Source organism: Falco biarmicus, chromosome 14 (genome assembly GCF_023638135.1).
Source record: "Falco biarmicus isolate bFalBia1 chromosome 14, bFalBia1.pri, whole genome shotgun sequence".
NCBI lineage: Eukaryota > Metazoa > Chordata > Aves > Falconiformes > Falconidae > Falco > Falco biarmicus.
This window is the reverse complement of record NC_079301.1, coordinates 24067871-24074913: the sequence shown is the minus strand read 5'-3', so window position 1 is coordinate 24074913 and position 7043 is coordinate 24067871. Positions and strand designations below refer to the sequence as shown.

General features: G+C 50.8%; 1 long non-coding RNA gene across 1 annotated transcript; it reads left to right on the top strand.

Moving 5' to 3' along the window:
• Nucleotides 1-3058: 3058 nt before the first annotated feature.
• Nucleotides 3059-5213, top strand: LOC130158596 (uncharacterized). The gene is made up of 2 exons (XR_008825413.1): nt 3059-3158; nt 3945-5213. It is a non-coding gene; the product is annotated as an uncharacterized LOC130158596 (long non-coding RNA).
• Nucleotides 5214-7043: the final 1830 nt, after the last annotated feature.

Sequence of the window (7043 nt, the reverse complement as noted above, 5' to 3'; positions counted from 1 at the left end):
CCACTTCCTTTTCTGTCCTGTTAAACTGTCTTTATCTCAACCCACAGATTTGACACCAGCAACACTCCGCCACCACCCCCCCAGTTCTATCCCCCAACCCGCTGGGGTGGGGGGGCATGGGGCAGGACAAAATGAGCCAAAGTGCCACCTGTGTGGTATTTAGCTGCTTGCCAGGTTCAACCACACCACCGCCCTTGCAGCACCGCTCAGGGAGATAACCCCATGAGGCCGCAGGACGAGGCTGTACCATCATCAGCATCCAGGCTTACGGATCCACCGCAACAGCCACAGCCCTTGTGCTGCTGCTGCATGTCTTGCTCGCTTGGTCAATAAAGCCCAAAGTGTAAAACTTCAAAGAGCAAAATGAAAAATAAAGAACAAATCTCGGTAATTCACTTTCTACTAAAAAAAGTGTGGGTATGTTTATGTGCATCCAATAAAAATACTTACAGTGTGGAAGTGTTTGATTTTTGTTTTGCATTATTGGAACTTGCATAGCTGTGAACTGGTACTATTAAATTACCCATCTCCAAAATACAGTTATAATTTGACTAGGGTGGGGTTTTTTGTTACATAATTGGGAGTGACATCTGGCCAGCTGTGCTGCCCAAGAGAGATGCTACTGATCTGCCAGGGAAATGTGCCATTGCAAGAAGGAGACAAACAAAGTACTTCGGAGCACTCCTTCAAAATATTGGGGAAAATCCCATAACATTCAGCTGCACCTTTTTAAACATTGATGCCAAAATGGCACAGAGTAACGGCTCCGAGACAAATTTTGTCTGTAAGTAGCAGCTGGTTCACACCGGACAAACTAGCCCCAAAGTTTTCAGTGAAAAGTCAGGTAATTTATAGTTTTCATGAGAGGTTACAACATCTTTACATACGTATTCGTTTGATTTCTACATCTAATCATTCTATTCATAATAGGTGGGATCTAGGTGGAGTAAACCTTTCAATTTTCTTTGTTCAACGATCTCTTGACTCAGGGTCTCCTTATCTCCTTCAGGTGCTCACCTTACCTTTTCTAGTTATTCAGAGTACATTCCTTTAACATGGTCAGTGGAACCTTTTCTAATTATTCAGACTACATTCCTGAACTTTAACACCGTCAGTGGAACGGAACAGGCCAGCCATGCCGTCTTCACCTTATCTCAACACAAAGTTTTTCATCTTACCTCACACAAACGGAGCATCACCCAGAGCATTGTACCAAACCCATCCTGACTGATCTTTTTAAGACCTTGCTCTGTTTCAACATTGAGAACAAACCCCTAACTGCTTAGGGACACCTAATAAATTACGTGCTACCCCACCACTCGACCCCACCCCCCAATCGACCCCACACCCCGACTCGACCCCACAACCCCAACTGACTCCAGCCCCTACACTTGACACCACCCCACACTCGACCTTAATCACCAAATCGACCCCACCCCCCCCACTCGTCCCCACCCCTCGAATCGACCCAACCCACCGACTCGACCCCACCCCTCACTGGACACCACCCCCGACTCGACCCCACAACCCCAACTGACTCCAGCCCCTACACTTGACACCACCCCACACTCGACCTTAATCACCAAATCGACCCCACCCCCCCACTCGTCCCCACCCCTCGAATCGACCCAACCCACCGACTCGACCCCACCCCTCACTGGACACCACCCCCGACTCAACCCAACTCCACAACTCGACCCCACATCCCCACTCGAACCCACCCCCCCGACTCCACCACACCCCCGACTTGACCCCTCCCCCCCATTCGACCCCACGTGCCCACTCGACCCCGACCCCTACTTGACCCCACCCCCCCCATTCGACCCCACCCCCCCCAACAGGACCCCTCCCCCCCACTCGACCCATCTCCCCCACTCGACCCTAACCCTAACCCTGACCCTAACCCTGACCCTAACCCTAACCTAACCCTAACCCTAACCTTAACTCTAACCCTAACCTAACCTAACCCTGACCCTAACCTAACCCTAACCCTAACCTAACCCTAACCCTAACCTAACCCCAGCCCTAACCCTAACTCTGACCCTGACCCTAACTCTAACCAACCCTAAACCCTTCTGCAGTACCCAATTTCTGTCGCTAGATGGCAGCAGCGCCCCACCAGCCCTGTGCTGAGCACCGGCCGGGCGAGCACTGGGCGGGATCTCAGCCCAGTTTACACCACCGGACCCCGGGAGCGCTCGCTGCGGCTGCGGGGTTCCCTTCGCTCTGCCCTTTGCCCACTCGCAGCCCGGGCATTAATGCTTATTGCCTCCGTATGCAAAAGCACCCACGGGGCTCAAGCTGTTAAATGCTTTCTGCATGACGCATTCCATTTTGCTGTGGGAAACAGGGGTGCATTTGCTCTGTTTGCATTTGGAAGCACGTTAGTAACAGCGATTTTAAATATATTTTATTGAAATAGAAGCGATTTTGCAGGAGTGCACTTTATGAGTAGGACAAAGCGACTGGTGTGAATGTGTGGCTTGAGAAAAGCTCATACAAGTTTTCCCCTGCACAAGTAAGCCATTAGGAGCTGCTGCACGGTTTAACCTCTTGAGCCCATAGCCGTTCCCTGTGAGGGAAAAGTGAAGCGTTACCGGAATGAAGGGGTGCGGAGTACGCGGCAGGGCTGGAAGGTGGGACAAGGGAGCGGGGGTCTTTCCTCCGCCTGCCTCTCCCCGCCCCCCCCTCCCCCAGGCAGCCGCTGTGGGCACAGCCCGCGCCCCGCGGGCGGCCTCCGCAGAGCCCCGGGGGCCGGCAGGCCGAGGGGAGCCCGCGGCGGCACCGAGCCCCTGCCCGCCCCGGCGCGGAACGGCAGCCGCAGCCGCTCCTCGGCCGGCTCCGGGCCGCGCTGCCCGGCGGGGCGGGGGCGGGGCCGGCGGGCGGGGGCGGGGGCGGGGGCGGGGGGCGGCGGGCGGGGCCGGCGGGCGGGGCGGGGCCGGGGCCGGCGGGCGGGGCCGGGGCCGGCGGGCGGGGGCGGGGGCGGGGCCGGGGCGGGGAGGGCGGGGCCGGGGCGGGAGGGCGGGGGCGGGCCTGGCCGGCCCCGGAAGGTGGGTTCATTTCCGGCCCGCGCGGCACCTTGGGGCGGCTGTGGCGGAGCGGGGCCTTCGCCGGGAGCCTGGAAGACTTTCGGGCCGGGGCGTGCGCCGGCGCGCTGGGTGAGCGGTCGGGCTGTGGGCGGCCGGGGACCGGTGGGCGAGCCCGGGCGCGGCCGTCGGGCAGCGGCCGCCTGGGGGGGGACGTGGCGGGCCGGCGCTCGGCCGCGGCAGGGAGCGCCTGGTGCCGGCGGCGGACGGGCTGAGGCGGGCGGCCCGGCCCGGGACCGGCGGGGCTGCCGGCGGTTCTCGTCTCCCCGGCAGTGGCGGCGGTCAGCGGGCTGCTCACGGTGCTGCCTTTTTTTTTTTTCTCGGAGCTGCACCGCTACCTCAGCGAGGAGGCGAGGAGCGGCGGCGGGGCGGCCCCGGTGCTCCCTTGTGGCAGCGGGGCCCGGGAGGGGGGTCGGCCCGCGGCGCCCTGCCGCCCCCCCGCCGCCTCCGGGCAGCCGCTGCAGCCGCCGCAGCTCTGCGCGGGGCTTTGTCTTTCCCCCAGCCGCTGGCCGGGCCGTGGCAGCGGGCTGGGGCCGCAGAGGCTGCCTTGGGGCCTGCGGTAACGCTGTCGCAGGGGGGTGGCTCAGGAGCCTGTTCAGCCCCTGCGAGCGGGCAAGGGAAGGAGAAGCAAGCCGCCGGCGGAATCCCCACCCCTCGCCCCCGAGTGCTGATTTCTCTAAAAAGTATTGCAAAGGGCAAGCGTTTAACTGCCGGGGAGGGTTGGGAGGCAGCAGCTCAGGTGTCTCGCTGATCCTGTGTCATGACAGTCAGCTCCTGGGCCGGAGCAGCCGAGGGGAAGAGGCCTTTGGATTTGCTTCCCAGTGAAACGGGGCTCTTTTGTTTTTCCTTTGTACTTAGGTTCGTCTGGAATTGTATGTTGACAAATCAAGGGGAGCTAAACGGAAGGTCAATCTAGATGTTACTTTTCCACATGTGCCTTGTGCTTGTGAGTCAGACTGCTGCCTGTGAAGGGATAACTTTTGTACTTAGGGGTAGGGACATGCATGACTTCTGCCTACTAGATGTTTTAATCACTCCTACCATCATGCAGATGATTGTTCCTGAGTTGTCAAGGAAGTTGGTAGTAAAGACAGTAGCAACAGCATAGGAGGCAGTAAGATTTTCACTGCTGCAGCCTCATATTTGATGTCCTACACTAAAAGCATAAAGAAAATCTGAGATAAAGTGATAAATTGTGTGCAATTACATAGATGAACTGAAAACTTAAAGCCAACACAGGAAAACACAAAGTGGTATGCATTTTTCAAAGAAAAGACAAGGTTTGAGTCTGAAATATGGACTCTTGCTTATAATTTTGGTTAAAAGCCATAGAAAATAGGCTAAGGGAGAGGAAAGAATTGCCTATTTCAGCATTTGTAATCTGTCAAGGTGTTAGGAAAATTAACACTACCACAGAATATACAAAAGAAAGACATAATATTTTAGCTTGGTGACTCCATAAACTGCCTGATTCCACATATGTGCTCCTATTTGCTTCTTAAGATGTTATTTTCTTTAAGATGGCTACAATGATGTCTGTGTTATCACTTCATTCACAGGGCATTTCTTCAGAATATGCTCATTTGGAAAAAGAAAGTCATTACCAATTTGTATCTTTCCTGGTGGCTGATCTCACAGCTCTGAAATCACATTGAAGGAAGAATGTGAATCTTCAGACTTGTTTGCAGAATGGGGTGGGGGTGTGTGTCTTTCCTTTGATATTTGGAGGCATAGCAACAGATTACTCTCCTCAAGAACATTCAGAAAATGGTTTTACTTAAGTGATCTATGATCACTCAACTCAACAAAGTAAAAAACCCTAGTGCCACAAGCCTCTAAATACATATGCATGTAACTGCATTTGAGCGCACTGTTAAAACCAGTGGTCCTACCTCTAAATATAAAAGTTAAGGAGGAAGAGAAGTTTGTGGTGCAGAGGGTGCGAACTCATAAGGGTGTTCCTACAGATTCTGTATATGGGAGAAGTGTTTTATTTAAATGCGTCTGGACAATAAAACTGTAGTAAAACCACTTCTATATGCTTTTGGAAAAGTATTTTGTAATTTCTAATTACTTTCAAACGAAGCAAATGCTAAGGACTAAATTAAATCAAAACAGAGTAGTGTACACACTACGTCCTGGTGTTCCCTTACAAAAAAAATCCTATTACTTAAGAAAGTATTTATTCCTGTATGAGGTAGGTGGTGGAAACAATCTAAACACTTTTATAATAAATGTGGCTGTTTGCAAATATTAGCTTTCTCAGGCTGACAAGCTAAAATACAGATGTTCTAAGACAGCTGGTGCCTAATATCAGTCTTAGTTTCAGAAATTAAGCTGTACAAGCTTTCAGTCACTGTTGATTTTTTTTTTTAGTGCTACATATGCAATCTACTTTTTCACCATTATGTGTATATGTGACAAACAACAGTCTCAACTTGGAGAGTTTTTACTTGCTTTAATTTACTGCTAATTAACACTGATTTTTTGATCACCAAGTCAGGTACAGGGGAAAAAACCCACAATCAATCAAGCACTTAACACTCTTCCTCTCCCTTCCCCAGGGTCACCTTAACTCAAACACGGCTCCTCCCTACTTCCTAGTGTAAGCTTGCTTTGTTTACGCTGTAGGTTATTAAATCCATCCCAGTTCCACAGGGAGGTGATAGGCAGTACAGGATGTCAGGATCATGTGCATAATGGTTTCTCTCAAATGCCCCTTTGCTTTTTCCTGGTTTCCTCTCCCACGCTTTGCTTCTTGCCCTTTTTCGCAGATGGTCTTTGCCTCTTCAGGTTTTCCTGCAGCTCTGTCTCGTAGTGTCCCTACTGCAGCATGGGTCATCCATGGGCTGCAGTCTTTCAAGGCTGTTCCTGCCCAGCATGGTGCCTCCTTACAAGACCCTCGGTCTCCCGATGGGTGCTTCCACCCCCTCAGCAGCCTGTTTCTTTCTTAAGCATGTTTTTTTTAACAATGGTGCCAGGACAACAGATGATATTGTGATTACTTCTGTGCCACCAGTAAACTTGACCTGAAAAAAAATAACTAAACTCATCTTTAGGAAAGTAGGAGAAATGTTTTTCTCTATGGTTCCTAAGATCACAATAGTAATTGGCATCTGTACTTCTGCAATGTTTACACATAGCAGCAGGAGAAATTATGTCTGCTGTTGTCTCCCTGATGCATGGCACCTGCTGCTACAACCAGAAACAATGAGAGACTGGTGGAATGACCACATCCAAGTTTCTTGTGATGCTTTAAACCAAAGAACCACAAAAGTCTCAACATATTGTTGTGGGATTTACTGAAAGTTCAAAATACATTTCTACGAGCAAAACCACAGTGGTGACAGAAAGACACTTTCCAGAGCTGTAGGGAACCCAAATTCCATATGGCTTAGCAAGAAGATTGAGAGAATGGAATATGATCCCACAGTAGTTTCCCCTCAGTAGGGTTATTGCCAACTTAGAACAGGATCTAAGTCCAAATTTACAGAAAAAAACATTAAAAACTATTCATTTGTTGCAAGTTGTCGCTTTGAAAAGCCACTGTGTACCAAGACATTTCCAGGAGACTGGGATGGGGATTGGGGGAATCAATAAAAATGCATGTTGAGTGCTGATACACGTGTTCTGTGATAAAAAAATGTGCATATGTAATCACAAATCAGTGAAGACAGTTGTGGGCTTTATACCTAGTAGTGTCTGTCTTTTCTTGCACTAATCTCAAGATTCCATCTGAACTGTGACCCACACTTTGTGTTACTCAAATCAGCAGTTCTCAGGATTTAAAAATGGAATCAGGGAAGGGGGATGTGTTTGGGAATTCATGTACACATGTTCTCCTTTACGTTTGTCAAGAGATTTTGAAATGGCTTTTGCCAACTGAAATAACAGCTAGAAACATACTTGACATTTCACTTACTTTTCAGTATTTGTAACCTTGGTGCAAATGTTTCA